This window comes from Leopardus geoffroyi, chromosome A1, assembly GCF_018350155.1.
Source record: "Leopardus geoffroyi isolate Oge1 chromosome A1, O.geoffroyi_Oge1_pat1.0, whole genome shotgun sequence".
Classification (NCBI taxonomy): Eukaryota; Metazoa; Chordata; class Mammalia; order Carnivora; family Felidae; genus Leopardus; species Leopardus geoffroyi.
In genome coordinates, this window is record NC_059326.1 from 111,438,298 (window position 1) to 111,458,881 (window position 20,584).

At 41.3% G+C, this 20,584-nt stretch overlaps 1 protein-coding gene across 2 annotated transcripts in view; it reads left to right on the top strand.

The window, feature by feature from the left end:
- The window catches only part of PCBD2 (pterin-4 alpha-carbinolamine dehydratase 2), a 53,253-nt gene that overhangs the window by 15,927 nt on the left and 16,742 nt on the right, over positions 1–20,584 (top strand). The window lies entirely within an intron of this gene.

The window sequence follows — 20,584 nt, forward strand, 5'->3', positions numbered from 1 at the left end:
CCATGGGTTTCTGTTAAGTTTCTCAGGATCCACATAAGAGTGAAACCATATGGTATCTGTCTTTCTCTGTATGGCTTATTTCACTTAGCATCACACTCTCCAGTTCCATCCACGTTGCTACAAAGGGCCATATTTCGTTCTTTCTCATTGCCATATAGTACTCCATTGTGTATATAAACCACAATTTCTTTATCCATTCATCAGTTGATGGACATTTAGGCTCTTTCCATAATTTGGCTATTGTTGAGAGTGCTGTGAAGCAACATTTTTCTACAGTTTTTTTTTTTTAATGTTTATTTTTGAGAGAGAGAGACAGAGAGCGAATGGGGGAAGGACAGAGAGAAAGAGGGAGATACAGAATCTGAAGCAAGCTCCAGGCTCTGAGCCTGATGCGGGGCTTGAACTCATGAACCACGAGATCCTGGCCTGAAGTGAAGTCAGACACTTAACCGACTGAGCCACCCAGGCGCCCCAACATTTTTCTAGGTATGTCTCTTGAGGCAAGGCATATAAAAGCAAAGATAAACTATTGGGATTTCATCAAAATAAAAAGCTTCTTCACAGTGGAGGAAACAATCACCAAAACCAAAAGACAACCTACTAAATGGGAGAAGGTATTTGCAAATGATATACCAAAAAAGGGTTAGTATCCAAAATACATAAAGACCTTATAAATCTCAACACCCCAAAACAAATAATCCAATTAAAAAATGGGCTGGAGACATGAACATACATTTCTCCCAAGAAGACATCCAGATGGCCAACAGACATATGAAAAGATGCTCAACATCACTCGTCATCAGGAAAATACAATTCAGAACCATGATGAGATATCATCTCATACCTATCATAATGGTTAAAATCAACAACACAAGAAACAACACGTGTTGGCAAGGATATGGAGAAGGGGAAACTTTCTTGCATTGCTGGTGGGAACCAGACTGTTGCAGTCACTGTGGAAAACAGTATGGATTTTCCTCAAAAAATTAAAAATAGAACTGCCCTATGATCTAGTAATAGCATTACTGGGTATTTGCCCAAAGAATGCAGAAACACTAATTTGAAAGGATCTTTGCTCTCCTATGTTTATTGAAGCATTATTTAAAATAGCCAAATTATAGAAGGAGTCCAGGCATCCACTCATAAATGAATGGATGAAAAAGATGTGGTATATACATGTTTGTATATATGTGTATATATATATATATACACACACACACACACCCACCCATACCCACACACAATGGAATATTATTCAGCCATAATCTTGGCATTTACAACAACATGGATGGTACTAGGGAGTATAATGCTAAGTGAAGTAAGTCAGAGGAGATACCATATGATTTCACTCATACATGGAATTTAAGGAACAAAATGAACAAAGAAAAAAAAGACAAACCAAGTAGACAAACCAATTAAGCTAAATAAAAAAAAAAAAGTATATATTACAGCAGAATATTATTCAATCATAAAAAATGAGGAAATTTTACCACCTGAGGGCATTATACTAAGTGAAATAAGAAAAAGACAAATACTGTATGATCTCATTTATATGTGGAATCTGAAAAACAGAAGGACTTACAGAAAAAGAGATCAGACCTGTTATCAGAGCAGGGGAAGAGAGAATTGGAGGAAGGTGGTCAACAGGTAACAAAACAAACAAACAAAGGTCTGATAGGTTTTTTGAGGGAAGGAGCTAAGGGAGGGTTAGCTGGTGGCATAGGTCAAGGACAGGGAAAAGAGGGTACATCTTATTTGTAATGCGCGATGGGAAATGAGGGCCCTAAGTTTGGTTCAGTGAGCTGGACTGAAGATTGGAAAAGTGGGTCCTTGTGCTGTCTCCCCTGGGTTTAGTGTTGTTTCAGGTTTGGAGTATCTGAGGCAGACTCAACCTTCTTTCCTCCAACTTGCTTGTACCACCTTTGTCTCAAGCACCTAGACCTGTAACTGAAGAGCTTATCTTAGTGATTACTTAATAAGAACTCAGTGACATTCACCAAGACTGTGCTGTGCTCTGGGTTCACCTGGTCTCCCCCTTGAGTTCCTGTAGGAGATATTCTTTTCTTTTCCTTTTCTTTCCTTTTCTTTTCTTTCTTTTCTTTTCTTTTCTTTTCTTTTCTTTTCTTTTCTTTTCTTTTCTTTTCTTTTCCTTTTCTCTTTTCTCTTTTCTTTTCTCTTTCCTTTTTCCTTTCTTTCTTTCTTTCTTTCAAGTTTGTTTATTTTGAGAGAGAGAAAGAGTCACTGCACGAGTGGGATAGGGGCAGAGAGAGAGACGGAGAGGGAGAGAGAGAGAGAGAGAAAGAGAGAGAGAATCCCAAGTAGGGTCCACGTTGTCAGCACGGAGCTTGACTCACAAACCAAACTGTGAGATCATGACCTGAGCTGAAATCAAGAGTTGGATGCTCAACTGACTGAGTCACCCAGGTGTCCCCTTTAGGAGATTTCTAATAGCCTTTTACTTCTAGGTGCTTCCTGCTTTGATTGCTCTCCATGCTGCTTTGTTGTGACTAAATTGGTCTCTGCTCAGAAAATCCTGTTTCCTTCCTGTTATATCTTACAAGACATCATCTCACAGGTTTTCAAAGCTGCTGACAGTCTGGCCCTAAACTTACCTCTCATTACTTCTCTGCCGAAGGCCTCTTTCCTCTGTTAGAGATTAGAACTGTAAGATACCTGAGAGGTCACCTAGTCATTCCCGTCATTGAAGAAGTGGGGGAACCGAGGTTCAGATGGAGGGAACACGAAACAGTGGCCATGCTCGAACTGAGGCCAAGACACCCAGCATCTTGGTTCAGTTCTCTTCTACCTTTATTTAAACTGTTCTTCCCCTCCTTTGTTTCATCCCATGTATCCGACCCCGGTATGTGCACATCTCACCCGCTTCTAGAAAGTTTTTCCTGACACTTGTGCACATAGCACTCCTAAGCAATTACTATGCACTTACTGTAGGCTAGGCACTATGCTAGACACTGGGGGTGCATTGGTGAGCAGAGCAGATGTTGTCCCCATTTTCATGGAGCATACTAGATATAGTAGTGGAGGGAGAGCATAAACAAAGCAATGAATATATAATTGCAAAGTATGGTAAGTGTCATGGAGGAAAATCCTAGTAGCTGATGCTTAATGCTTAAACCTTGGGCCAGGCACTATGTTATAAGGACACTACATGTATCCACTTAATCTTTACAAAACCCTGTGAAGTAGAGACTGTGTTCCTCATTTTACAGATGAGGAAACTGAGGTTTAGATTGAGGGACTTTCCCTAAACTCCACAGGTAGTAAGCACTAGAATTTAGGATTTGACCTCAGGCAGTCTCAAAACATTTGCTAGCATGGATGCTGCCTCTCCAATAGAAAAGATGTTATGAGGAAGAATAAAGGTTAAGACCTAATTAAGTTTGAGGACAGCCATCATGGAAGGTCTCTTTAAGGAAGCTGATACATTTTCTTTCTTTTTTTTCCCCTTTTTTCATTGAGGCATTTTATTTGCACACTTGTATTATATTCCTAGGAAAAGGATCCCAGGATTTTCCCTCCTGTGTTTTCTTCTTGATTCTTTTTTTTTTTAATGTTTGTTTATTTTTGACAGAGAAAGAGACAGAGCATGAGTGGGGGAGGGGCAGAGAGAGAGGGAGACACAGAATCTGAAGCAGGCCCCAGGCTCTGAGCTGTCAGCACAGAGCCTGACGTGGGGCTCGAACTCACAGACTGCGAGATCATGACCTGAGCCGAAGTCGGACGCTCAACTCACTGAGCCACCCAGGCGCCCCTCTTCATTCTTTTTTTTTTTTTTTTAACATTTTATTTATTTTTGAAACAGGGAGAGACAGAGCATGAACAGGGGAGGGTCAGAGAGAGGGAGACACAGAATCCGAAACAGGCTCCAGGCTCTGAGCTGTCAGCACAGAGCCTGACTCGGGGCTGGAACTCACGGACCGCGAGATCATGACCTGAGCCGAAGTCGGCCGCTTAAACCGACTGAGCCACCCAGGCGCCACCCCCCCCTTCATTCTTAATGACCCATGATGCTGGCTGAGGTTGTCAGTATAATGAAATCAAAGAGATGGGAGCAGGTTATTCAGCCATTTTTGTAGATCTTTGTGTTGCACATCAATTGTAGGCCTGATCACTCCTCACCAATTTGACCTGCTGGTGAGGTTCACACTTTTCCCATTGATGTGGTCATCACTGATTTCAAATCACCAGCATAACTATCCTTCATCATCACACTGAGAAACCGGGTGATGAATTTGGACCACAGTCTTATCATAAGGTAGCATTTGCCTCTTTTTGGCACTGGCGCTTGAAAGCATCTGCAACAACACGCACATGCGCCATGATAGTAGCATGCAAAGATGGAGGGGAGAGGACTAGAGGGGCGAGTGTGAGGTATTACGGGAAGCGTGAGGGCTATTGCAAGACTTCCTTTTGGAAGTGGAAGTAGGTGGGTGGGCGAAGGATTGAGACCTTTTCTTAAAAGGGCCAGTGAGAGAACTTAGAGGATGGAGTGGAAAGGGGTGGGAAGCAAACACGACAGGAGGAGAATAGTAAGGAGGCTGTGTATTCATCCAGGTGAGATCTCACTGTTAAGGTGGACCCAGCAGGAGAGTGTGGACTGGGGCAGTGACAGAGGGCCAGCAGAGTGCTATAGAGGTTGGAGCTGTATTTAGGAGCTTACATGAGCAGGAACCAGGGCTGCCACACACAGCTCTTCTAAAGAGAAAACCCAGGATCCTGTGACTCTGGAGGGGTGGTGATGGGTGGTGAGGAAGAAGAGTAGGGAGTGTTAAAAATGATTTCCAGATTTAGGACCTGAGGAACTGGGTGGTCACAAGTGGCCTTAATTAAGCTGGGGAAGTGTGGAAGGGGAACGAGATGGGGGTGCTGGGATCAAGATTTCTGGTTTGAACATTGTTAATTGTGAATTGCTGGGAGACTTCAAGAAGATAGTTTTATGTTTGAGTTAGGAACTCAGAGTAAAGGTCTGGGTTGTGGTTAACTGGAGAGTCTCAGGTATGTGTGGAAAAAAGCCAGGGTAGTAGATGAGACCACTTAGGCAGAAACTGTGGTGTGAGGTGAGAAGAGGGCTCAGGACTCAGTCCATTTTAGGAGTTGGAGGGAAGAGGAGGAGCTGGCAGAAAACTGAGAAAGACTTATTATTATTAGTGAAATAGGAAGAAAATCAGGTCAGTGTTGTATCACAGAATCCTAAAGAAGATGATGTTTTAAAAGGGAGAGAGGGATCAGTTCTGCTGAGATTCCCAAGTAATACCAAAGGATGACCACTGTATTAAGTGGCATGGATGTCATCCATGACCATAGTAAGGATGGCTTGGATAATATTGAGGTGCAGGCCAGCCTGGACAGGAAGGCGAGCTCATGTGCCTTATACAGATCTTTGTAGCCATAGGCGTTAGTCTCTTGTTTGTTCTTCCATTTTGATTTCAGCCCCTGGGTTATCTTGTTTGTGGTGTTCTTTCAGCCTTGTTTGGTTGTTGAATCCATGAACGGTAGAGCTAGAAGAGATGAGGCAACCAGGGCTTGGGACTGAAATGGTTTGCTCACCTTAACAAGGAACCAGTGGCAGAATTAGCATGTGACTAAGTTCACATTAGATCATGTAACAGAGAAATGTAGCTACTCACCTTTGTCTCTCTCCGTCTAAGATAGGAGCACCTTGAGGGCAGAGACTCTGGTTGTGCTTGTGTACATTTCCCACAGTACCCAGGCCAGTGTTACCTAGGGTTTTTTTGTTTTGTTTTGTTTTTGTTTTTGTTTTAACTTAGATAGATCTAGGTGTATTTGGAATACATGAGATCCGTTCATTGGGTTCACCATAGGTGATCCTAGCAGTGCCCTTAGCCCCAGAGAGTTGTATTTTTCATCTCTTTGTCTCCTACAGGTTATTACCTAAAATCCTTTCTCACCAGGGACTTTCCCCCTCCCTCATTTCCTTAGTCTTGGACACAGATGGTTCGTAACAGTGACTGGTGTTTTTGGCCACTAAGTATTTGTGTAGGCTGGGATGAACTCTAATGCCATGGTGCACTTCCCAGAAAAACAGCAAAGATTGTGTTGTTGTTCAGGTTGCAGTTTTGAAGTATCAGAGAAAGAAATGGGCTACTTGTGACATCTGTAGTAAATTGCCTCCAATAATGAGAGACTGAGGTTAGCATTTAGAATTTTGGCTTCACAGATTCAGCTACCCATAACTTTGTCTTCTGTGAATCTTGGTGTCCTGAGGGCCCTTGGTAAATTCTTCCAGGCTTTCACAAAGTATCACACTGGGAGACTGCCACAGGCCTATTCACCTGCTATAGATTAGGCACTCATTTCTGTTTCAAGACAGTCTTTTTTTTTTTTTTTTTTAAGAGAGTGTGTGATCGGGAAGAGGGGCAGAAGGGGAGAGAGAGAGAAAATCTCAAGCAAGCTCCATGTTCAGCACAGAGTCTGATGTGGGGCTCGATCTCATGATGCTGGGATCATGACCTGAGCCAAAATCAAGAGTCGGACACTCAACCAACTGAGCCCCCCAGGTGTCCCTCAAGACAATTCTTTTAATCCCAGATATGTTTTTTGTTTTGTTTTTTCCCTTTTCTATGATTACCGGTCTAGCACTTTTGGATGACTTAAAAAAAAATAACTTGCTGGTGTTATAGGTAGAAAAGTTTAAAAATTTACTGGATACATTTTCCAGGAATTATTTTCACAAATTTTGATGAGACAAAAAATGTTGCTTTAAGTTCATTCTATATAGGTAACTTTTTTTTTTTTTTAACATTTATTTATCCTTTGAGAGACATCTAAAGTGACAGCGTGAGTGGGAGAGGGGCAGAGAGAGAGGGAGTCACAGATTCTGAAGCAGGTGCCCAGCTCTGAGCTGTCAGCACAGAGCCCAATTCCGGGCTTGAACTCCCAAACCGAGAGATCATGACCTGAGCCAAAGTCTGACGCTTAACCAGCTGAGCCACCCAGGTGCCCCTGAATAGGTAGCTCTTAATGTTGCATGATTTACCTGAAATGTAGCAACATCAGTTGTCCTTGTGAGATTGGAGAGTCACAAAAAATTTTATGAACTAAGGAGTATTTGTGCTTCTAGTAGGTGGTAGATGCTTTCTGTTAGAGACCTGTGAGATAATGTAGATTGTTACATTGAAGCTTTTCAGCAGCCTTGCAGGGTTAGGTGTTGTAAGGCAGTTTGGTCATGGTCAAAGCAGGGAAGTGAAGGAACCTGCTCAGACTTAACAGAGGAAGGAGGCCATCCTTCCAGGGCCAGGCTCCTGCCCTAAGGCCAAAGTTCTTACCTCACTTGAATCTGTTATTTCGAAGGTTTGCGGAATAATTCAAGATGTGGATTGACTTTCTGTTTCGGAATGTTTTAGACCTTTGAATAACCATCTCAACTGTTAAATTCAAAATTGAGTCTCTTTCTTTGTTTAGGAAAAAAAAATGTCTATTTTGGAGGGCCTAAATGAGGCTACATGTTCTTTGCATATTTTGGAGAAAAGGGAAACCAGCTACTGTTTGGATTAAAAAAAAATTTTTTTTTAAACATTTACTCATTTTTGAGAGTGAGAGAGACAGAGTATGAGCGGGGGAGGGGCAGAGAGAGAAGGAGACACAGAATCCGAAGCAGGTCCAGGCTCTGAGCTGTCAGCACAGGGCCTGACGCAGGGTTCGAACTCACAAACTGAGATCATGACCTGAGCCGAAGTCGGATGCTCAACCAACTGAGCCACACAGGTGCGCCAACTACCGTTTGGATGTTGACCTGTAAATTGCTATATGGTTTCCTATGCCTTGCCCTGATAGCATTAATTTATAATACTTGATCATTCAGTTATTTGCCCTAAGTCGACTACAGATTGGAAGCCAACCTCTATCTGGAGAGGGAAGTCACTTCCAGATAGGTCTGCAGAGAGCAGCTAAAAACTTTACTTGCCAACTTTACTTCTCTGTGTAGAAAAGATAAACTTGTCCTCCACTGAGAGACTCCAGCTTTCTGAGTTACCATACAGCTGTGGATACATATGTGTAGAAGAGAAGAGCAATTGTAATTCTGAATGTCTGCGAATATGATTCTGCTATGTAAGCTTGAGAGCAAGTCTCTTCCATCGTCCTATTTGTTTTAAACAGCAAGCTTTCAGGGGCACCTGGGTGGGTCAGTTGGTTAAGCTTCCCACACTTGATTTCAGCTCAGGTCATGATCTCATGGTTCGTGGGTTGCAGCCCCATATTAGGCTCTGTGCTTAAGACAGCGTGGAGCCTGCTTGGGACAGTCTCACACTCTCTCTGTCTCCCTCTCCCTCTCTCTCTCTCTCAAAAATAAATAAACATTAAAAAAAAAAAACTTGCAAGCTTTCAATAGAAGGATTTAGCATTTATATATTACTTGTATACCCCACAGACATCAGCCAGGCCTCTCTCACTCTTCTGGGAGTGATGGCACCCTGTTATATTTGTGTGGTGTGTTTAGCTTGTTAATAAATACATTTTTTTTTCCTGATTGCATATTATGTTTTATAATTTGAGCAGCAGAAAAAGTACAAAGAAGAAAAATATATCTCTAATCCGGCTCCCTACTTATAAAGCAGTGTGTGTGAATGTGTATTTTGTTAGTATGTACGTATGTATGTGTGTATATATATTTGCGGTCATATTGTGAATGTATTTTGCTCAGTTGCTTTTTTTCTTCATGTACAGTTTCTCTGTCAGTAAAATATTTTACTTTATGACTTTTAATGGTTGGATATATGTAGTACTCCACTGGACAGAAAGGCCATATTTAATTTAACCAATACCTTTCTATAGTAACTAACCTGTTCACAGATCAGGCTTAGGGAGCCTACCTTTTCTAAACGATCCATGTACCTTCTGCCAGTCGGTCACAAAAGTAGCAGGGATTCATACCAGCTTCTTCTTGTTAAAGAGACTCAGGGTCTTGGTGTCCTTGGAGATCAGGCATAGATCCAGTTACTTGTTAAAAAAAAGTAAATAGAAATCATCGCCTAGATTGAGTTGATCTACTGAAGCTAAAAAATCAAGCCCTTTCAAGTTACTTGAGAAGGTCAGAAGGAAAATGTTATGTTTCAGGGCTTTGTAGCTACCATTCTCACAGCTTAGTGCAGTGATGTAGGGAATATTTTCATAGAAATGTTTCTCTTTTAGAGATTTTTTTTTTCAGATAAAGAAGGCTTGTTTAATTCAGGAAGAGTTATTTCATAGGAAATTAAATCTTTGTAAATCCTCTATCACATTTCCACACTTGCCAGTTCTCTGGCAAATGATGGCTTTCAAATGGTTCAGAAAGGGTTTCTTAAAAGGAAACAATTCCATGTTTTCTACATATTCATCTTTTTATTTTTGAATTGGAGAGGTGAGAGAAGCTTCCGTTTTCTCCTTGTATTTGTCTGTGGGTGATATTGGTGGCTTTTAAACTCAGAATGGTAATTACTTGTAGTGAGTTTTTAAAAACTTCACCTGATGAGAATGTTTTCTTGGGCATGATGAATGACTCCAAAGGACTTTAAAAACACAGCCAGTGATGTTCGCCAGGCGCTGGAGAGCTGCTGCTGCGTAGAGATCAGTAATTGTTACATCTTGGTTTGGTATGCTTGGTGGTGTCTAATCATGTCGTGTTCTTGGGAACCATGAAAGAATTTTCTTTTCAAGTCTTAGTGCATCGTTTTTCTGACATTGATCAAAGGTTGGAAAACCAGTATTATATATGTAGCGAGGGCATTCATAACTGTCTTAATTCTTAATCTTTTGGCTATTTGGTTGAAATATATCTACGCCTCTTAAATATTGAAAGCATTATATCCTTTAACCTATAGCTGCAGAGTTAAAATGAATTTTATGTGAAATATTTAGTTGTGGACCACATCTTCAGCTTTTTATATGCCACAGTGGTCTTGTTTTTTTCCCTTCCATTGTCTGATAGTGAGGTCATTTTCAGTCCTCTGAGAAATTCTATTCCCAGCCAGATGCGGCTCATATATTAAAAGTAGCACCTGTGGCTAATATCACAGCAGCTTACCATAAATTTACATGGTAACTAGGATTATATCTGTCAAGACTGTTAAAAAACATCTAGATTTAATTTGATTTCCAGTATTGTAGAAGCTATCCAACATTTTGCTTCATAACTATATTTTAAAAGTTAAAAATCACTCCATTGTTAAGTTTTATAGCACTCCTAGTGCCCATTAAGTTGATTTGTTCAATGGAGGTCAGAGTAAAGCAACTTGGCTACATTAAGATCGGAAACCAACCCATTTGTGACAAATTTAGTCCTTTCGTGTGAATCTTCTCAACGTCTCTGCGCTGATTGGATTCAGGTGTAGCTTATGTCAGTAGCATTTAACCTCAAAAGAATGAGCAATGTGATTGGGTTGTTATAAATTATGGAGCGTTTTGCCTTTGCTTATTCAAACGTAGATGTTGACTCTGCTGCCCGTGCCTCACTGCTCCACTGAGTCTGCCTATAAATGAGTAGTTTGGTTTTAAAGACATCTTGGAAAATTGGGGTACGTGCCCTCACCCCTTTCCCTCCTTTATGTGACCCTTCCTAAACTATTTTATTCCCCATTATCCTTTGAGTCATCTCCCACATGTTATGATTTGTGCACCTGCACTTCTGAAATTATTTTGGGGTGTCATTATATCATGTTGTTCACCAACTTTCCAGCATTTATGAATATAATAATGATTCACTGTAAATCAAAATAATTTACAAGTTACAGAGGATCTGCTCCTACAAATAAGAATTGAATGATTAATTTCTTCAGTGTCCTCCCATTTGAACGTGGGTCCTTAAAAAGAAACTGCTAACATGTTTCTTTGTATTTGTGAAAACTTAACTCACAGTCCAGAACTGAATTAAAGTTCAGTTTTCTGGATACTTAGTTTTTTGACATATAAACAAATGCCAGTTAAGAACGAAGCAATGTCTCTTTTGTAATCTGTAATTGTAATTGCCTGAGCAGTCCTCTTCCTCCTGAGAGAGAGTTCTAAGTGTTGACACGCCGGGTAGGGCAGCACACAGTCCCTCAGTATGGGGGCCTTGACCCTGAGTTGGCATGCCATGTTAGGTCGGAGCTCCGTGGGGAGCATTGTGCTTTGCTGGTCATCTTTCTGGAGGGATCTTTGTAAGCTTTGAGCCCGAGCCTCACCAAGGAAGTGGAGCAATAGTCAAGAATAATTAGGCTGGGGGCGCCTGGGTGGCTCAGTCGGTTAAGCGGCCAACTTCGGCTCAGGTCATGATCTCGCGGTCCGTGAGTTCAAGCCCCGCGTCGGGCTCTGTGCTGACAGCTCAGAGCTTGGAGCCTGTTTCAGATTCTGTGTCTCCCTCTCTCTCTGACCCTCCCCCGTTCATGCTCTGTCTCTCTCTGTCTCAAAAATAAATAAACGTTAAAAAAATTAAAAAAAAAAAAAAGAATAATTAGGCTGAAAAGGTTGTGTGGAGTGGAAGAAATGATTAGGAGTGAGGCTAAAATTATACACATTGAGTGTGTTACCTGGTGTAATTAATCACTTGACAGTATAAAAAAATACTCTAATGACCAGTTTGGAGCCTTGTAAGGTATTTTTTTGGTGGATTATGGCATCTCTTTCCTATTTGTATACCTAGGATAAATTCAGCTCCTAGGGTAACCTGGGTGCCCTACTTGGGAATCTGGATTGCCATCATAGTTTCTGCTCAGATGTCGGTGGAAAAGAGGGGTGAAAATATAACGTGGGTGTGCCCAGCACCGTACTCTCACATGGCCTTTCTCCATTGCTTCGTCCTCTCCCTCCTTACCTTACTAGGTCTTCCTGGTTGGCTTTTCTGTCCTCTCCTACCACACCCAAGTTCCTGGGGTGGGGTGGGGGAAGGGCAGGGACTATGTCCCAGGGCCCAGAGTCCAGAATGGTGCTTGGTGTAGAGCAGCAGATTGGCATATGTGAATAGCCTATCCCTTCAGGGGCAGACTGTTGAGGAGATGCCGAATCTTCCAGATGCATTAAAGGTTTCAGATCCTATACGGAAAGCAGAAACGTAAGAAATTTTGCTGCCTACAGTTCTTTTTTCTCCTCCATCTTGCATTACAGTTAGAAGCACATGTATGATTTTGTTCTTAACTGTGTCACTTGATGTTCTGAAGGGGATAGGCATCATGAGGTGGCTGGTGATGAGGCTACCTTACCATGTAGCCACTTGCACGATCCCTAGATTTAGCCTACAGAGGGCCCGGGAGCTACGTATGTCCAGTGGCCACAGACACAACCTTAGAAGGCTGACTTTGAGAATAGAAATAAACCTTATTTTAGAAGACCTTATTTTCAAAGAGAGGTATTACTTCCTCTCAACTCAGAGATGACTTAAATCTTAAAATAATCCTTGAAGTGCACAGTGCCAGCTTTTATCACTCATTAATGCCATGTTACTTTAAGTCGTTTAGATCGGGGGAAATGGCTGATCGGAAGCCAAATGGGCCAACTTTATAGCACTACATATGCACAAAGCACTTTTGCATGCATTGGCTTATAAGGCGCTATGTAGTTTGGTTCTTTCATAAGTAACATCTCATGTTGAGACATGAAAACTGGTACTCACTGCATTTTTATTTAGAATTTTGTTTTAAACCGTGCAAAACAGCATTGTATAATTGTTTTTTCAGGTGAGAATATATAAAGTATATATTTCTGATGATGAAATCCTCACTTGGCAAATTTTGGCTGTTTTAATATAGTTGCTATTGGATGAACAAATAGATTTCACATGAACCATTTTTCATTTATTGTATCAACAAACATTTTTTAAAACACATGCAACTCTTCCTTCACTAAATTATTAAGAGAGAAGTTGCCCTTTAAAATAAGAAACTTTTGTTATAATTAGCCCATGTTGTACATCTAATATTGTAATACTCTGGGTCTGTAATTAAAAATGGGCTCTGCTGGACGGTGTTGGGAAGAGGCACAGAAGAAAGTTACAATACATTGCCTATTTACAAATTAACCATTACCTGCCAAAAGCACATCAGACCCACACAGCGGACATCCGCTAATCCAGTGGTTAGCCGTTCCGGGCTCTAATGCACACTGTTTTACACGTTAACGGTTTTGAAGTTCCAGGCCAGAGCTGACCTTTCACATGTGCTCCGTTCACAGTAGGAATCTCCACTCACTGCTTCCTGTCAGAATGGATTATGGTGACACAGCCCAGGGCTCACTTTGGCTGCAATTAAGTTTTTGATCAGAATTATTTCGTTCACAAACAATCACATTTGTTAAAATGTTACATCTGCCCTGAAAACCACTGGCAGCCTCTCAGTTTATCAGTGTGATGTGACTGTAATTCTTCATTTGTTTTTCATAAAATGGCAAACCATGTTATATAGGTTATTTTTTTTTTCTTTTGCTGGTTTCTGCCTTTCATTTCATTGGGCTTGGGAGGAAACTAGGTCTTGAAATTAGAATGAATCTACTCGTAGACTTTGGGAATTTGAATGGAATTGTCTTTGGTGCAGAACAAAATTATCCAATTGAGCCAAGACTCAAACATTATTTCCGAAAATTGTTAGTGGTGGTTCTGTTTCTCACACGAGGAAACGTTTTAGCTTCGTGAGTGTGGGGGTTCGAGGTTTTGCTTCTTGGTCTGCAGTTCTGTATTCTCTGTGCCTACTGTGTTGCAGCCTTTCAGTATTTATCATAATGCACATCTCAGAATCCATCACTATTGCCTCTGACCTTGGGTACCAGAGGCGAAACTCGCTCTCGCTCTGTTAGCCTCACCTCTCATGGTGCTTTGGCTAGTTTTTAAAAGTGATTTTCTCACTGAGAAATGGCAGCAGAGATACCCTGAAATAGTTTTTTTTGTTGAGTAACCGTTTTGCCTCTGTAACATGGTGTGGATATTAGTGGCACTTTGAGTTTTACAGCTGATTTTCAGTGTTGAGTGTTGTCACCCTTTCGAGAAGTACCCCCTTTGGAGCAGAGACGGTGATGTGGTGGTTTTGTGTGTTGGGTGGGGCAGTTTGGGAGCGCAGGGCTGGAGTTTGGATTGGAGTTTGTACCTCTGACTTAATGAAATGAACCTCTGACTTAATTTTTGTGTGAGAAGCAGATGGGAATCTGGTGCTGAGGTAGTGCTGGGCAGTGGGAGGTGATAGAGTTAGTAGGGTGTGAATTTAGGAATGCTTGAATGCTGTCTGAAATTCAAGCATTAGGTTTAGAAATTTTAATTACCTTTTTTTAAGTGTTTGTTTTTGTTTTTGTTTTTAAGAGAGAGGAAGAGAGAGCGCGCAAGAGGGGGAGAGAAGCAGAGAGAGGGAGAGAGAGAATCTTAAGCAGACTCCATGCTCAGTGTGGGGCCCTACACGGGGCTTGATCCCACGATCAAGCTCATGACCTGAGCTGAAATCAAGAGTAGAACACTCAACTGACTGAGCCACCCAGGTGCCCCTAAAAATTTTAATTACTTTTAATATATATATTTAGAATGCTATTAAAGGAATTTATTACCAGGTTTTAAATTATTGTGTTAAAACCCAAACCATTTCCCATTTGTTTTGATATAATGAAACTTAACTTTTTACTAACTCATAAAATTACAAGTGGCAAAAGAAATGTGTTGCATCAAAAAAAATCTGTTTACCTTTAGTTTTTTTAAGCTTTTCCATGAAGTAGAACCTACCTAAACTTGTAAAGGCCAAAGTCTTTACTTAAATGAAATGTAAATACTAGCTATAGTAATTTAACCTTCATTTTCTCTGTTGTCAGTTGTGAGCAGATTTTTCTTAAGTTACATCCCATTACCATGGTGTTTTTCGTCTTTAAAAAATACTGTATTTGAAATATACCTGCCCATATTTACTGTTTAAAGGAAGTATTTTTAAAGAAAGTACTGAATACTATTGAATTTTGAGAAAAAACACCAACCTAGAAACTTCTCTTTTAGCTGTCATTGGTCAGTTCTGCCCTGCTTTCTTAGAAAGTATATACAGATGGTAGCCAGACAGGGTTTCTAACTTTATTACAAGCTTATGTTAATATAGTCATTGATTTTTAAAAAAAAAAAAATTTTTTTAATGTTTATTTATTTTTGAGAGAGAGAGAGAGAGAGAGACAGCGTGTTAGCCGGGGAGGGGCGGAGAGAGAGAGGGAGACACAGAATCTGAAGCAGGCTCCGGGCTGTGAGCTGTTAGCGCAGAGCCGGATGCAGGGCTCGAACCCACGAATTCTGAGATCGTGACCTGAACCGAAGTTGGATGCTTAACTGACTGAGCCATCCAGGTGCCCCTAGTCATTGATTTTCTTATACTCATTTTTTTCCCCTGAGATTCTGGAATTTTTAGAACTTTATATCTATGACCAGGTATGCCCATGTGATGTGTGTGGGTCATCTGCTGAGTCATAGGAACCTTCATCATCTTTGAAGGGGGTTTTCATTGAAATCTGAGGCAGTCAGGAGAAAGAGTAATGCAGAGTGCCTTACCTCAATCAGTGCCAAAAAGCAGAGACTACTGAAATCCTGTACAGGATCTACAACGTGTAGACATGATCTCTAAGCCCCAAACCTTCAGTATATGTAAGGAAGACAATGGATGAAACACATAAGAAAGTTTTAAAGTGCTCTTCTGGGAGAGGCCGAGACAGATAATTGTGACTTGGGGTCTGCTCTCACAATATATAAAACTGAAAGATAAATTGGATGCTTAACTACCTTAAAGTTTTACTAGATCTTTTAGAAACACTTCTGAGGTCCCAAATAGGTCATTTATGCCAGACAAAGAACTCCAGATTCTTTCCTAACTACCATGAAAAGATAAACCCTCTCTTCCTAAATAGTATGACTGCTGGCTTAGAGAGACCCCAAGTCCATGCTGTGAGAAGAATCTTTTTTTTAAATCATCAAGGAACACGGCACTTATCTCTGTATTCTGGTCATCACATCACCCAGTGGGAGGAACGCTACCATCATTGGTCTACCCCCTTCCTTCCGTGGTTGGGAAGTCAAGACTGGGAGGGAGGAGTAAGTACCCGAGGTGGGAGTGCTAGGCCTCAACTCCAAGAACATGTTCCCCTTCTCAGTCTCCGGACTTTCTGTATCTCAGGACTATTCAGGCACTTTTCCGTAGCATTCTGCATGGGCTCAGAAGGATTTAAAGTCAAAGCAGAACATCTCTTTTGTAAAGAAAATTAATTCAAACTAAAAATTACAATGCATGCTTTTTCTGAGCCTCAGGGATTTGGGCCAGGTAACTGCTGCGGTCCCTGCCAGCTCCAGCCCTCTTGGTCTCATGAAACATGGCTCCCTGGATCGTATGTGTCTTTCAGAACCACCCCCGAATTTATTTCTGACCCCATGCCCACTCTCCATATTCACAGCTCAGCATATTTTTTGTTTTATTATAACCCCGGATTTACAACTGCTCATAATTCTCAAGGTTTCAATGAAGAAGACATTTCAGAACAGCAGGGTGGGCATGGCCCCCAGGTTTGTACTTGGTGCTTGAAGAAGATGAGGCACACTAAGAGGGTAATGAAGATTTTTACCTCATTATGATAGCCTACCAGTATCATAATTTTGAAAGCCTAAGATGCAGATCATTTGAGATCTGTACTCATTTCTCTAAGCACAGAAGACAGAAGTACATACAGCAGTTTTGGATCCTGATTCCTTGGCCTTTTCACAGCCCCTCAGTGAATGGTCTTCTGGACAAAGAGGGGAGCTGAGTGTGAAGGTTGGGTGACACGCCCCAAGTCACATATGTGCCTGGAAGAATGCCCCAGTCACATATGTGCCTGGAAGAAATATTTGAGGATAAGAACTTGGGTCCCAGAGAAGACTCCTACTCTGGGGATCTTTCCACAGGGCACACTGCCTGCGTGTTGGAGGATTTGATGACATTGTCCCTGTCATTTCAAGTCTGGTGGGTGGAGTGTTTGTTCTTACAGGTTCAGTTGTTATGGTTTTGGCACAAGACATTAAGCTAATTGGTTGCTTTAATGGGTCCTCACTTAAAGAGGAGTTTATCATCTGATGTTTTCACTGGGTATTGAAAAAAAGGAGTTAAACAAAACCTTATTTATTCCATAGTCCCCCAATTATACAGTTGCTCTTCTAGTTCTGCCCCTGCAACTCCACAATGTGTATTGGTAGAGAATTCAAAGAGTCTTCAACGCTCAGAAGGCCTGGCTTGAAAAGACATATGTGGTATACATGTCTCTCCCAAACATGCTTGAACCATTTACATGAAATAGTTTCTCAAAGAGAAGATCCCCCATTCTGTCTGAGATTGTGTGGCTTCCAAAAAGAAGTAAAGAAGACCGTGGAGCTAACTGGAAACTGCGTAGGATGTTTTAATGTTTTAAGAAAGTTCAGGGTACACAATAAATGAATATTATCACATCAGATGTGGGGGAAAGGCACAGGAAAAAAAATTATAATAGTTTTTCCTTTTTCTTTTTTAAAAATGTATTAAAAATTTTTTTCTAATGTGTATTTAGAGAGACAGAGGCATGAGCGGGGGAGGGGCAGACAGAGGGATACACAGAATCTGAAGCAGGCTTCGGGCTCTGAGCTGTCAGCACAGAGCCTGACATGGGGCTCGAACCCACAGACCATGAGATCGTGATCTGAGCTGGAGTCACTTAACCAACTGAGCCCCCCAGGTGCCTCTAAAAGATTTTATTTATTTTAAGTGATCTCTATACCCACTGTGGGGGCTTGAACTCACAACCCTGAGATCAAGAGTCACATGCTCTTCCTACTGAGCCAGCCAGGTGCCCCCATTTTTTCTTTTCCTAAATTTTCTGTTATGCTTAATTTTTCTCTTGTAGTTAAACTTTTAAAATAAAAAAGTACAGGAAACTTATTTTTGTATAATTAGATTTTAGGTAAAGGAAAGAGATGGAAAAAGTATAACCTGACATCAGGGATTTGTCCTAAACACACACTTGGATCCTTTGGAGTCTCAGTTCTCTCTCCTCTGTAAAGTAGGAATGATGAACCTGCTACATGGTGATGTACTATTATTAGTAGCTGATACTCTTCAAGAAGATTTTTTTAAATGTTTGTTTATTTTTGAGAGGGAGAGACAGTGTGGGAGAAGGGACAGAGGAGAGGGGAAGACACAGAATCTGAAACAGGCTCTAGGCTCTGAGCTGTCAGCCCAGAGCCTGGTGCAGGGCTTGAACTCATGAACCATGAGATCATGACCTGAGCCAAAGTCAGATGCTTAACCGACTGAGCCACTCAGGCGCCCCTAGCTGATACTCTTTTTTATTGAACATTGTGTGTGAAGGTGCTGTGCTTTGTAATTGGTACACATCACCTCCTTGTGTCCAAATGGAGTCTTTACCTAGCCAGTTCATGTAGCTTGTTTGGGGTTTGGGTACAGAGCCCAGGTTTTGGATTCCTCAACTAATACTCTTTCAATCCATTGCACTGCTTCTCATGTAGTGGGTTGTTTTTCGGTGTTCTATTCCTCTGAAAATCAAGTAAAAATTTAAATAAATTAACCAAGTTTATCCATTCCCCTGTTGATGGACAGTTAGGTTCTTGGCACTGTTTATTATTACTGTCAGTTTTTTAACAAACATCTTTGTGTCTCCTTGTGTACATATGTGAGAGTTTCCTTAGGTTATAGATCTAAAAATGTAATTGGTTGGGGCACCTGGGTGGCTCAGTTGGTTAAGCATCTGACTCTTGATTTCAGCTCAGGTCATGATCTCATGGTTCCTGAGATTGAGCCCCTCGCCAGGCTCTGTGCTGATGGTGTTGAGACTGCTTGGGATTCTCTCTCTCTGTCTCTCTGCCCCTCCCTTGCTCTGTCTCTCTCTCAAAATAGATAAAACTTAAAAAAAATATAATTGCTGGGGCAACTCTCTGGTATGCAGATTCACTTACTAACCTGATATACAGATTAATAAATGAAGGTTCAGGGTTGTGAGAAGTCAGGGCTTGGGGACAGTCACATTGTAGCTCATTGCCAAGACTTTTTCATCAGAGAACCCTATCCATGCATGAGCCTAGAGTAGCCTATAGTGAGCAGAGTCCTCATGACTTTCAGAGTGATGCAAGCTGATTTTGAAGTGGTTCTGGAAGTGTGGGAAGGTGTACATACAGTGTAGACATAATGAAAACGGGAATTAGCAAGTGGGCTGTCAGTCCAAGGTATGAGTACTTGACGGCAAAAGACCCATTTTTTACCAGAACTCACTCTTGATAGCACTAACTTGTAATGTCGCCAGTAATGTTGCAGGCTTATAACATGTCACCTTAAAAATTTACAACTATGCATAGTGTTAAATTCAAACCCAAGTTAATGAATGTCTGTTGTCTGAAAAAGGATACTTTCTGTTTAATTTCACAGATTGCATTTTCCGTTTAATTTCACAAGTCAAAAGGCTGCAGGTTGTGACAGAAATGTACCTATTTGCTGTCTCCGTTCCTGTACAGATGACCGTGAAAACTGGTGCTGGTCAAGTTGGCTCAGGTTCTGCGCATGCTGGGACTGGCGGAACTGAGTTCAGATGTTGCAGTGTCCACTTCAGTGGTGCTGGGGTTGGGAAGTGCATGCCTCTTCTCTACTCTCCCGTCTCATCCAGCTGTATTTTAATCATCTCATTGCTTTCACTGGAGGAATCCTCTTGTCCACTGGTCTTTATAGGCAGAGAGAGTTATATATATATTTGTCTGGGTAAGCAAATCGATAAGCTTTCAATAAAGCGTATCAGACCATTTCTTTGGCAGGACCGACAAGAACAGCTTGTGAAGCAGAGCTGTTTCCAATGGAGCATGAAAAGCTTTGGAATTTCTCAGTAATAGCAGAGGGCAATATTTGAAACCATCCCTAAACAGTTGTTTGTTTTCCTCTTCCCTAACCAAGTTTATAAAAATTTGGTCAGACAGGCGTTTTGTTTTGTTTTGTTTTAAAATATTTTCAGTGTCTTGTTATCTGCTGAATGCACATGTGTTCCTGCACTTTTTCTTTCACGATTGAAACTTTAAACCCTTCCCTTAAGTCCCTCTAAAAACCTTCCTTTGCCCAGTACGGTTTGCATATGTGAGAAGGGTTGAAGGGATCTGGACCCTGGAGAAACCTCACGATTTGAAATCTGCCCGAGTAGTTGTTCACCAGGAATGGCCATGGTTAGTGCCATAGGGGCTCTTTGTCTTTCTCTCCTACCAAGATTCCTCACCCCAAAAAGACATTGGTTAATTGGGGTGTTTCAGTTTAGTTAATCACATCATGAGTGCCTCTGAACATAGCAAGAAGCATGATTGAAGCGTTTATAAAAATTTGGCTCATAGTAAGTCCCATAATTTGTTTGAAAGAATTACCTCTTCGGTGACATTAAAAAAAAAAAAACACAAAGATTGTGGTTTATAACACCACACCTGGTCCAGATTGTACTGGATGAATCCATATTTGCTTCACTGTAAATGATTTTGAGGGTGGAATTCTTGGATTGCTTTCTGTCTTGTAAGCCCTTGACATTGTACGGGTACCTGTGTGCGCACAAACCTCCTGACATGGGAAAGGCCGGCTCAGCCTCCCACTGAAATGGAGGTTGGCTGCATTTATTCTGC